We start from the raw sequence: 13,658 nt of genomic DNA on the forward strand, positions 1-13,658 counted from the left end.
GGGGCAACCGCTTAAGACCCCGCTCCTGAGGGCGCCCCGCGAAAAAAGAAATTAATTTTGTTGTTTGTTGATTTCTCATGCAAAATGTTTCTAAGTATCTAAGTGGAAATTTCCACGTTGTAACAATTATAATGCCTACAGCATTAGAGGTGGATGATCCTGTTATTATATCATGGCACGGCATATATATTAAAATAAAATTAAAATTATGGCTTTTATATAGAGCGCTTTGGTCCAATTTCAATTGTGGACCAGTTGGGGGGTGGGGGATGGGGTACCTAGGAAAAGGTTTTTCCGTGCTGCCTTCAGTAAACACAACTTTGCCCGAGTCGCGTGTCGAACCTCGATCCCCCTTCATAGGTAGCCAAGCCAAATTCAAGCGCACTTAGCCTCTCTCGACCACGCTTCCCACGCTTACAGCTCACGAGACTGCCTATGACTCTCGCCCCGGGCCCCGCGTATGACACTTGCACTTCTAGGGCGCCTCTGATGGTACCTAAGTGGTCATGCTGATGTGCAGTGAAAGATCAGCGATTATTTCTCTCAATACTGGTAGGCCACTAGGCATAACGCTTTGCTTTACTGAAAATTGTACTTGAATTTTATGGTTACGTATATTCTGGCGAAATGAAACGTTTATAATATTACGAATTCGATTATCCGGACAGACACTGCTCCCCATTACTCCTAATAATCGACATTCTACTGTGCACATCTACAGCTCATAACAGCTGAAGATTAATGACTTGTTAAAAACAATGATGACATAGAGAGACTGCACCGCGACAGCCTGATGCAGGGGTTCTCAAGTTGAGTCTAAACTCTTAAGTCCCCCGAGAGTCATAGTATTCAATTGTGCAGATGATAAGTTCCTTTTTTACTGGGCCAATTTTAACAAGGGTATCATTAGATCTTAACAGTTAACGACATGACACAACTGAAAAGACACTGGTATAAAATATACACAGAATATTGAAATAGAGTATAGAATGGACATTGGTATAGACTACTTAGTATAGACTGGTCAATGGGATAGAGTATAGAGCTGGACCTTGGTATGTGGTATATAAAACTATAAATGTCGTCAAAAAGCAAAATATAACAATATTTAAAAAAATGTAAATTAAAAAAAAAATAGAAGAACAAAGTATGAAAATCCAAGCTCAGAAGTTAAGAGACTATAAAAGTTAACAAACACAACAATATACCCTGTTGTACTATCAGCAGAGGGGAAAGTGACAACTGACCTCGTAGTCATATTCCAGGCCTTAATCATTCCACGTAAGTCTTCTTGCTCTAGGCGCCGTTTTAAGAACACTATTCTCTGACAACACGGCGAAGGAGGGCAGCATAATGATTTAATGTTTTGGTGATTACTGTCTCGTATATGACAATATTTGGAGGCGCAGTAGCTGAGCGGTAAAGCACTTGTCTTCCGTACCGAGGGTCCCGGGTTCGAAACATGGTTAAGACTGGGATTTTTAATTTCGGGATCTTTGGGACCTCTGAGTCTACCCAGCTCTAATGGGTACATGACATTAGTTTGGTAAAAGTAAAGGTGGTTGGTCGTTGTGCTGGCTACCTGACACCCTCGTTAACCGCGGGCCACAGAAACAGATGACGTTTACATCATCTGCCCTATAGATCGCATGGTCTGAAAGGGGAACTTTATTATTTTTTTGTTACTTACGAGACATATTAACACAAAAAGGAAACTAAAGATATGTTATAAATGTAAGACTTTTATTATTATTATTATTATTATTTAATTTTTTTTTACTTTATTTTTTTTACATCATATAGTGATATATAAAGTCGTGACCTAAAGTCTTTTTTTTTTAAAATGTTTAATTTTTTTTTTTAGCTTTTTTAACTCTTTCTCTCCTAACTGACGATACCAACGTTGATTCCACCAGAATGTGGTATATAATTACGGAGAGAAAGAGTTAAAATGTTTTATCTTGAATAGTTGTCCAAGTGCGGTTTGTTTGTTACCAATAACTTTACTAGCAGCATTTCGGATCGAATGAAGTTTATGTTGAATATCAAAATTGTCATTGCAGACAGTGATGTTGAAGCTTAAAATACTTCCAATGTAATTATGGTGAAACACTGACGTGACCTTTCGCTTACATTTAGTGAAGACATTTTCTTAGTCGTCTTAATCTTTGTTGTTCTTTTAGGGTGATTTAATCTGTATTATTGGCAATAATGAAATGCAATGTATTGTCTAAGATTGTAACAAGGTACTTCAAAAGTTGCACTATTTCAATGTTCACCCCAGCTACGGAATAAAAAAAATTTTTTTACCTTCTATTCTTTGGGCATGTCAATTATCATATCTTAGGGTATTGTTGTGTTTTTGTTTTGTTAAAATTTAATATTAAAAAAATATGATTACCATAATTTTCAATGTTTTTGTTTCTAACAAATAATGATTTGTGTATGTGCTTTAATACAATCGACCACAGTGAAGGGAATCTCTTTTTTTGTGTGTACCCTTTGAATACCACAGAGTTAGAACCGCTTTGGTAAGTGTTATCTCTGTCAGTCATAAGTCATCTCTCACATATGACTTGTATTCATTGAAACGATCACGGTAAAGTAAATCACTTGCCAGATTCAATGGTCAGAGGAAGGGGAGAAGCTAGCCCAAGAGTGACCACTGACCAGTCTGAACAGCAATGAGTGGGATAATGGAAAGCTCGACTTTATCCTTATGTGATGTCCCAGAGGTCAAGGACGAGGGTAAGTTGGACTATTTGAGCTCAGATGGTATCATTCAGTGATTTAGTCTTTGACTGTGTTAGAAAAGGAAAAGAGGGGGGGGGATAATATCCAGTAGGGAGGTAAATGAATTTCTTCTCCCAGTGACAGAATAAATTGAAAAACTGGACGCCAGTGTTGCGTATTTTTTAAAGTAAGCGTTTATTAAAATAAATAAAACTTTATATCAGGGTTTGAAATAGTATATACCCGCTATATTTCAATGTTATAAACCAGAATAAGTATATACTAATTACTTTTAAAAAAAAAAGCTTAAATTAAATGTAATGATAGCTACCAGCTTGGAACAGTCGTATCATTAAATATGCAATAGATCTAGATTAACAATAAGGAATCTGCACGATTAGAAATGCGTTACCTAATATTTTTTGTTAAGCGCAATTTCATGCTTTTAGATTTCTCAATGCGCTATGGTCCTATGACTTATCTGGACCAGTTGGGAAAGGGGGAGGGGGAATGGAAGAAAAGGGATGACTCAATACTGCAAGGTTAACCTCTTTTTCTATATAAAAATGATTAATGAAATACCACTAATTGATTAGCTAATCAGTTAATTTTTTGATTGATTCATGTGTTATCATGATTTATGAATAATTGTTTAAAATTTCAATCTGACCTGAGAATGGGAAGTTGAAGAAAAAAAAAACGTGAAAAAGAATCCATCAAGACCTTGGTTAGGGCCAATAATGGAATATCCATCCTCGGTTTGGGAACCCTCATACATGAAGAGACAGGAACAGACATAAAACAGAGCAGTGAAATCACTGCTTAAACCTAAAGTAGCAATTATACATTAAACACTGAACCATAATCTTCAAATACAAAAACAACAAGGTTACAAAACACAGTGTGTGTGGAAACACAAACTCAAAGTGGTCCACCCAGGCAGGCTTCAATATTTTCAGAAAGAACATCCGAATGAAATTATATCAAAGACTAATGAAAGATAAGAATTTAGAAAGAAGGTTAGCAGATCTTGTGTAGTGCCCCAACGGACCAGCAGATCAAAGGATAGGTGAAAGTGAATGTAAAGTTAGATGTGAACCTGGCCTAACTAATTCCACTTATAGACCTTGTGGTGTATAGGGCAGATGATGTAAAGTTCATCTGTTTTTGTGGCCTGCGGTTAACGAGGGTGTCATGTAGCCAGCACAACGACCAACCGCCTTTACTTTTCCCTAACTAATGTCAGGTACCCATTAGAGCTGAGTGGACTCAGAGGCGCCCAAAGATTCCAAAGTTGAAAATCCCAGTCTTCACCAGGATTCGAACCCGGGACCCCCGGTTCGGAAGCCAAGCGCCTTACCGCGCTCAGCTAACGCGCCTCCCCTGGCCTAACTGATGTCTTATAATGAATCTAATTGTTTTGAAAACGCTCAATATCGAATACTCAAAAGAAAATTAGATTTTGGCAATAGAAAAATTTTTTTGAAAATAAATGTTTACAAGATTACTATTTGTTTTAAATTAGGTCTAATTTATAATGCATACTAATTAGCTTTTTCTCTTTAAAAAAACTGCTAGCATAACTCATTTTATAAATTAGAATTTTTCGCTTTCAGAAAAAAAAGTAGCCGTTGCATCAGAACTTTTAATGGTCTAAAACAGAGGTGAGCAAATTATGGACCGCCGAATTGTTTTATGCGGCCCGCAGACACCTATAGATTCAGGTGTGCCCAGAGTGTATACATATAAAAATATAAAATGCAAATTTGAAAAATAATATTTATATAAATTATTAAAACTGTCTCATTATAAAAGTTTTAAGTAAACAAAGATTATACCATTTGACTATACATCAATACACTCAATTCAAGACACAATGTCTGAGTGTTGGGTAGCCTTGGAACAAGATGGTAGTGTAACAACTGATGGAGCTCGATCTTTGACTGAGAAAATTTTTTTTCTTTTAAATAAAAAATATCCCAACCATAAATTCTAAACAGGAAAGTTTGCACAAAGCTGCATCAAAATTTCAACATCACAATGGTTCAATACAAACAGTAATCAAACTTAGTATAGCTAGGGGGTGTTAACCACAGGTGGTTCCAATTTATGAACAAAATAATCCAATGTATCCGCCAGCCTATCACGGGGAATGCAAATGAGATATAAAATCACAAGGAAGAAATTGTTATGTTACCTTAAGGACTGTGACCTTGTTACCAATTTTTCTAATGAAGAGTGGAAGACAGATTGAATGTTTTCCACTATTGCGGTTGGTTGTTTAGATATGAAATATAAATGCATGTTAAATATTTCAAACATTTCTATAGGCAAACAAAAGAAAATAGTTTTTGTCATTTTTCTTTACTGAAAGGTGAAACTATTTTTAGTGAAATAATTAAAAGTACAACACTTATTACCTTAATTGTGCAATTTATAAAAGCAAATTTTGAGACGTCAAGAACCAGTCTTCAATACCATCAGCTCACCATTTATCACAGAAGCTGATTCAGCTCACCATTTATCACAGAAGCTGATTCAGCTCAAGAGGCCATAATTCCAAGCAAAGAAAAGTTCCAGTCAGTATTACCACGGGAGTCTTATGGGTGCCAGAAGCTGTATTTCCACACTTTAAAAAACGTTGCTGCTGTTCCCACTATTTGGGTACACATACATCCGTTCTTCTTCTTCGTTCTCATTTTACATGTTGGAGGGTTCAGATCAGTAATTCTATATCTGAGATGAACCGCGCAGTGGTTTCCGAATCAGGCAGCTCTCCGAATAGTCTTTGGAGAGTCTTGTTCGGGTCTCTTGATTTAGTATGCACCATTGAAGTACATGGTCAGCATTCTCTGGGGATGCTCCACAAGGGCAGGTTTCTCTCGTCCCGACATGCAACTTTCGGAACATATATTATTGTCTCATTCAGTGAGCAAACATTAATTTGTGGAAACTAATCAAGTATTATCACAGGTCAATGTTAACTGACTGTAATTTGACAGCATTCGCAGGGGTAACAACTAGTAAGCTATTTTCGCAGTTCCGGAACATTATGCACGAGTGTAAAAAGTAAAATACTTGCTCCTTCAGTACAACTGTATATTTGTGGGGATATTGTGATATAAAAAGACAACAGCAATTTTTTTAAAAATCGTAAAATTGGTTTCAAAAATTGCAAACTCTTGTTGTAATTTTTCAACGCGGAGTGTGAAAACAAAAAGAAAGAAACTTGACTATAATACACTGTAAATATGAATTAAAAAATTGTCTATACACTTAGCTAGCGTATCTTTCTAAGGTATATACATATATGCGGCCCGCCATTCCCAAACTTTTTTTAATGCGGCCCTCGATACAAAAAGGTTGCCCACCCCTGGTCTAAAATATTGTGATGTCGGATTTTCAATATCTTTTCTAGTTTACGAATTACGAATTCTTATCGGGACGGACGGACAGACGGACAGACATTTCACACAAAACTAATAGCGTCTTTTCCCCTTTCGGGGGCCGCTAAAAACTAATAAAATACAAAGGCACATTCCTCGTCCCATATGCTAGGACAAATTTGTACAAATGCTCTTTCTTCCCTAGTGCTATTATAGCATGAAATGGGTTGCCTGAGCCAGCCAGAAAAACCAGTGATGATGACAGAATTTAAGTCATTGGTTAACATGCATGCCTAGGTAGACATAGGAACACGTGTAAAATCTAACCATCTTCTTCACTGAAGTAACGTCTATATTTTATAAGAGAAGAAGACAAACTGAGCTCTGTACATATAGTTGAAGATGTCAGTAGAGAAGAGAGGGGAGAGAGAAAACTAGAAAAAGCTAGCAGGAGGGAGAAGTAGAGAGAGGATGGGAGAAAGTAGAGAGAGGGTGTGAGAAAGTAGACAGAAGCTGGGAGAAAGTAGATGGAAGGTGGTAGAAAGTAGACAGAGGCTGGGAGAAAGTAGATGGAAGTCGGGAGAAAACAGAGAAGGTGGGAGAAAGTAGATGGAAGGTGGGAGAAAGTAGATGGAAGGTGGGAGAAAGTAGCCAGAGGCTGGGAGAAAGTAGAGAAGGTGGAAGAAAGTAGAGAGAGGCTGGGAGAAAGTGAATGGAACGCTTGAGAAAGTAGAGAATTCTGGAGAAAGTAGAAAGAGGTTGGGAGAAAGTAGACAGAGGTGGGAGAAAGTAGATCGAAGGCTTCAGAAAGTAGAGAATTCGGAAGAAAGTAGACAGAGGCTAGGAGAAAGTAGACAGAGGTTGGAGAAAGTACATCGAAGGCTTGAGAAAGTAGAGAATTCGAAAGAAAGTAGACAGAGGCTAGAAGAAAGTAGACAGAGGTGGAAGGCTTGATAAAGTAGAGAAGGTGTGAAAAAGAAGAGAGAAGGCTGGGAGGAAGAGAAACAAAATAACTAGAAGCATCATTAACAACATTATATACATTTATGTCGGTTGAATCTTTTTCGAACATCATTGTTTTCTGTTTTCTGATGCTTCTAACTTTCTATATTACTCATGCTTATATCTGGGTATGTCATTGCGATACATGCGTTTCTGTATTTAACTTCTAACTTGTTTTTTTTTATATATTTTTTCCCCTCAATGTCAAGCACTGACCGCTATCTGGTGGCCATTAACTTTGGTCAGAGTGAGTCCACTGATGACTACAGCCTTCACCTTGTTAACACCAACTCTGGAGTCGTCGTCTCTGACACCGGAAACGTTGACGCCGCCATTGCTAAGGGTTCTACCGTCGATCTTCAGAAGCTGACACTCAAGCCAGGAAATGGAGTCGTTGTGAAGCTGAATTAATTTCAGAGCTAGAAAGAAACAACGTTTACTTTCACCCCATTCTATCCGTCTTTTATATGGACATGTACTTGGATTTTTACCCACTTTCATGATACACGTATTATTAAAACAGGCCTTTGACAGTCGCTGAAATAATTTTTGCATTTATAAATTCATTTACAATTTAAAAAGATGTGAAGTACCCCTCCAAGACCTTGCGTTCCATAGGGCAGACGACGTAAAGGTCGTCTGTTTCTGTGGACATGGTTAACGAAGATGTCAATGGCCAGCACAATGACCACTCGACTTTTACTTTTCCCCAACAAATGTCAGGTACCCATTTAGATCTTGGTTGTCTCCTGGGCACACTGAAAATCCCAGTCTTCACTCGTATTCGAACCCGAGACCTCTAGATTCGAACGACAAAAGCTTTATCGCTAAGCCATCACGCCTTATCCTTTACACTTACTGGACGAAAAATTCTGAAGATGCATAGTAATAAACATATGGAGCTTATCTAAAAGCAAAGTCAGTTGGCCGATTTCAAATGAAATTCGATCAACTTCCCTGGCTCCCGATGGCATATGAAATAATTAATATATGGCGTTTGTTACTATATAAATATGTAGGCTATGTAAGCTTATAACAAATGATTATACATGGTATTTGTCTTTTGGGCCTGTTTAACAAAGGATTTTCTTTGGGTCTTAAAAGTGCGTCCCGCGTAAAGATAACTTAAATACACCTTCATCTGACAACGGCTTGTCTGCATCAGATGTGGAAAAAAATATGCAGGTTGAAACTGGGTTTGTTTAGTCATGTGAAACACTGCACTCAAACTTAATCTTTGGAATCACAGACATTGACATTTCTATGCACGGTATTTTTAACTGACCAAATATGTCCACAAATTGCCATAATTTAAAGGACCGAAGGAAGTTTGTGTTGTGCACCTGAATTAGAAATGACAACAAGTTGCTTGAGTAAGAGAATTGCGGAACTTTCAGCTGCCAATAAATGGTGATAAAGATTAAGCACATTTCAGCACATGTTGATATCAAATTGAGGCAAATCATGCAATGATCTTTTTTCTTCTAAATTCCAAAATCGTATTGATTAACTTGAAAAACAAAAGTAGTTAGAGGACAAGAAATCTATAAATTGATCTGCATAAATGGCCTCGTTCTAAAGAGACATGTTTAGTCTCCGTGACAAGTTTAATACTGAACGTAAGGTCCTGAAAACTGTCAAGTTGAATAGCAGCGTGGTCGTTTGGTACGCTCTTCGGACTGTCATCAGGATAGTCCAAAGGTTCGAACCCTGACTGTCATCTCTAGTGTCCTGCAAGGGGTATGGACATAATAAATTGAAAAATTGCTATAAATGTAACAATGAATTAACTTATATGCTCAAATGTCAGAACAGAGCTAGTGTATTTGTTAGTACTATGGCGTAAATTAATCATACAATAGCTGGTATCATAACAATAGTGGCTAAGAAGATACAAGTGCATTATCTGTAACTTAGAGAGAAAAACAAATAATTTATTTCTGTATTCTTTAGCTTCTGTATTCTTAAGTTCCTGTATCTTTAGCTCCTGTATTCTTTGGCTTCTGTATTCTTTAGCTCCTGGATTCTTTAGTTCCTGTATTCTTTAGCTCCTTTATCTTTAGCTACTGTATTCTTTATCTCCAGTATTTTTAGCTCATGTATTCGTTAGCTTCTGTATTCTTTAGTTTCTATAGTCTTTAGCTTCTGTATTCCTTAGCTTGTGTATTCATTAGCTCTTGTATTCTTTAGGTCATGTATTCTTTAGCTCCTCTATTCTTTAGCTCCTGTAAGCGAACCGTCACAGCGCCCCTACCATGAAAGTCAAACGACAGATGAGAACACACTCTAAAAAAATCAAAGCCATGATTTTATAAAGAACAGAAGTAATGCGGTATTGAGATAAATCAATTAATCTACGTTTGTGTATGTCAACTGTCTTTCAGTGTTTTGATTTAAATTTGATTAGTAGTCATTTTCTTGATTACCTTTATCCCGATTAAAATAGAATATAGAAATTAAATAGCGAATGGATGAGATCTGACTCAATGACAACCTCGGCCATAGATAATAACTCATAATTATAAACCTACTAAACATATATTACCCTCGGCCCTCGGGTCTTAATTTGCGTATCACTCTTGATATAATCGCTGTTAGTGTTTTGGAAACAATTAAACGAAATAATAATGCTATAAGAAAGCGAATGCGTGAATTTAAAAAAATAGTATGAATGGATCTATTAAAATAGCTAATTGACCTAAATCCATTTTTTTAAATAAAAACATTTGCTTGTAGGTCTACATATATTTAGACTTAGATCTAGAGTCTAGATACTATTATAATAGATGTAGACCTACTATTATAGGAGTGAATTCAATGGCTCAAGAAGCGTATTACTTATTGTATGTTAGTATATTTAATATCCCCCATATAGAGCCTCATGTAGCCTGTTAAATCATAGTGTGTTTACATAGCGGTGTGCACGACACATGAGTGGGACTATTAAAATGCAGGTCAACATGGAAGCTATAGCGAACGAATGCTTTAGAAATACAAAATTTGAGGATTAATTTGAAAAAAAAAATGAAATGAATGAACTTTATTTTGTATGTTAATGTGTTAAAGTATAAAGTAGATCTTTCCTCTTTATATTAGATCTAGAAAGAGTTAGATCTAGAGTCTAGACTTAGATGTCGGCTTCGATAGATGAATGGGATTATAAAGTACGTCAGTACTTCTAAATTCGCAGATATAAATAACGAATTTATGTAAAAGTGCTTTTAAAAGACAAATTTGAAACTTTTATTTTATTAAATAATGAAATCAATAGACTATATTTTGTAATTTTCATGTGTCAAAGTAAAAAACTATCTGTGCAAAGTATAGTTTTAAAAATTAGATCTAGATCTAGATCCTTTCGATCTTCTATCATGTAAACATGATAAACATGGCCTAGCTTTATGAAATACTAATACTTTAATAGAATTTGGCAACTTTTTTTTGAGGGTCTTAAGTTTGTTTTAGGGCTACTATACATACGTGTACGTCACGGTCCCAGTTAGCACCCAAGGAACATTTCTGACAAGTTTTATCAAGATTGTTAAAACGGTTTTAATTTCTATACGTAACATACATACATACACACATACATACACCTTACTTTCTACTTTATAATATAGAAGATAATCTTTACCGCAAAATACTTGTGAATTTTTTGTGTAAGTTTGGAAAGAGTATATGGTTTGAAAGGCATTTAATTAACAATCCTACAAGACACAGTCCCAGGTGAACTGGAAGAAAGACAGGTAAGAAAATGAGTGGATAACATTCATGAATGGGCAGCATTTCTTTTAATCGATAATAAGAAATGTGAAAAAAGGATCAGTACTGGTGCACCATTGAGTTTCAACGTGTGGCAATGAGGTAAAAGAATATCTATTTTTGTCTTCTAATAATGTATACAGGTTATACCAGGCGTAGCCGGTGGGTGAATGCTGTATTATAACAAACAAAAACACTCAAAGAAAATTAAAAGATTATCAACACACGTTACTTGCATTGTAGTTAAACGCATAAACACACACACATTTAAAGATGCAGTTCAATGTCAGTTATTTGGACTTTCATATATCCGGACTGCCTAATTTTTTATTTTTTTTTGCATTAAGGTAACTGAGATGAACTCAGTTGAAAATTGAAAAATCAGAGCAGGAAGGATCAATCCTCCCGTAGTACTCTGGCAAAAAACTGGGCCGTTCGGCGTAATGCCTCATAGCTACCATACAAGTCGAGTGACTGCTCAGACAAGTCCCCCCTTAGCTCGCGGAGCTGGGGACACTCGTATAAGACGTGCGACACTGTTTCGACGCTCTCTCCACAGTGATGGCATCAGGAGTCATAAATTGGGCGGAACCAGGCAAAATATGCCCCATTATGATACCCAGAGAGGGCCTTAGAGGGGAGGCGAGTGGGGCAACCGCTTAAGACCCCGCTCCTGAGGGCGCCCCGCGAAAAAAGAAATTAATTTTGTTGTTTGTTGATTTCTCATGCAAAATGTTTCTAAGTATCTAAGTGGAAATTTCCACGTTGTAACAATTATAATGCCTACAGCATTAGAGGTGGATGATCCTGTTATTATATCATGGCACGGCATATATATTAAAATAAAATTAAAATTATGGCTTTTATATAGAGCGCTTTGGTCCAATTTCAATTGTGGACCAGTTGGGGGGTGGGGGATGGGGTACCTAGGAAAAGGTTTTTCCGTGCTGCCTTCAGTAAACACAACTTTGCCCGAGTCGCGTGTCGAACCTCGATCCCCCTTCATAGGTAGCCAAGCCAAATTCAAGCGCACTTAGCCTCTCTCGACCACGCTTCCCACGCTTACAGCTCACGAGACTGCCTATGACTCTCGCCCCGGGCCCCGCGTATGACACTTGCACTTCTAGGGCGCCTCTGATGGTACCTAAGTGGTCATGCTGATGTGCAGTGAAAGATCAGCGATTATTTCTCTCAATACTGGTAGGCCACTAGGCATAACGCTTTGCTTTACTGAAAATTGTACTTGAATTTTATGGTTACGTATATTCTGGCGAAATGAAACGTTTATAATATTACGAATTCGATTATCCGGACAGACACTGCTCCCCATTACTCCTAATAATCGACATTCTACTGTGCACATCTACAGCTCATAACAGCTGAAGATTAATGACTTGTTAAAAACAATGATGACATAGAGAGACTGCACCGCGACAGCCTGATGCAGGGGTTCTCAAGTTGAGTCTAAACTCTTAAGTCCCCCGAGAGTCATAGTATTCAATTGTGCAGATGATAAGTTCCTTTTTTACTGGGCCAATTTTAACAAGGGTATCATTAGATCTTAACAGTTAACGACATGACACAACTGAAAAGACACTGGTATAAAATATACACAGAATATTGAAATAGAGTATAGAATGGACATTGGTATAGACTACTTAGTATAGACTGGTCAATGGGATAGAGTATAGAGCTGGACCTTGGTATGTGGTATATAAAACTATAAATGTCGTCAAAAAGCAAAATATAACAATATTTAAAAAAATGTAAATTAAAAAAAAAATAGAAGAACAAAGTATGAAAATCCAAGCTCAGAAGTTAAGAGACTATAAAAGTTAACAAACACAACAATATACCCTGTTGTACTATCAGCAGAGGGGAAAGTGACAACTGACCTCGTAGTCATATTCCAGGCCTTAATCATTCCACGTAAGTCTTCTTGCTCTAGGCGCCGTTTTAAGAACACTATTCTCTGACAACACGGCGAAGGAGGGCAGCATAATGATTTAATGTTTTGGTGATTACTGTCTCGTATATGACAATATTTGGAGGCGCAGTAGCTGAGCGGTAAAGCACTTGTCTTCCGTACCGAGGGTCCCGGGTTCGAAACATGGTTAAGACTGGGATTTTTAATTTCGGGATCTTTGGGACCTCTGAGTCTACCCAGCTCTAATGGGTACATGACATTAGTTTGGTAAAAGTAAAGGTGGTTGGTCGTTGTGCTGGCTACCTGACACCCTCGTTAACCGCGGGCCACAGAAACAGATGACGTTTACATCATCTGCCCTATAGATCGCATGGTCTGAAAGGGGAACTTTATTATTTTTTTGTTACTTACGAGACATATTAACACAAAAAGGAAACTAAAGATATGTTATAAATGTAAGACTTTTATTATTATTATTATTATTATTTAATTTTTTTTTACTTTATTTTTTTTACATCATATAGTGATATATAAAGTCGTGACCTAAAGTCTTTTTTTTTTTTAAATGTTTAATTTTTTTTTTTAGCTTTTTTAACTCTTTCTCTCCTAACTGACGATACCAACGTTGATTCCACCAGAATGTGGTATATAATTACGGAGAGAAAGAGTTAAAATGTTTTATCTTGAATAGTTGTCCAAGTGCGGTTTGTTTGTTACCAATAACTTTACTAGCAGCATTTCGGATCGAATGAAGTTTATGTTGAATATCAAAATTGTCATTGCAGACAGTGATGTTGAAGCTTAAAATACTTCCAATGTAATTATGGTGAAACACTGACGTGACCTTT

Source organism: Biomphalaria glabrata, chromosome 8 (assembly GCF_947242115.1).
Source record: "Biomphalaria glabrata chromosome 8, xgBioGlab47.1, whole genome shotgun sequence".
Classification (NCBI taxonomy): Eukaryota; Metazoa; Mollusca; class Gastropoda; family Planorbidae; genus Biomphalaria; species Biomphalaria glabrata.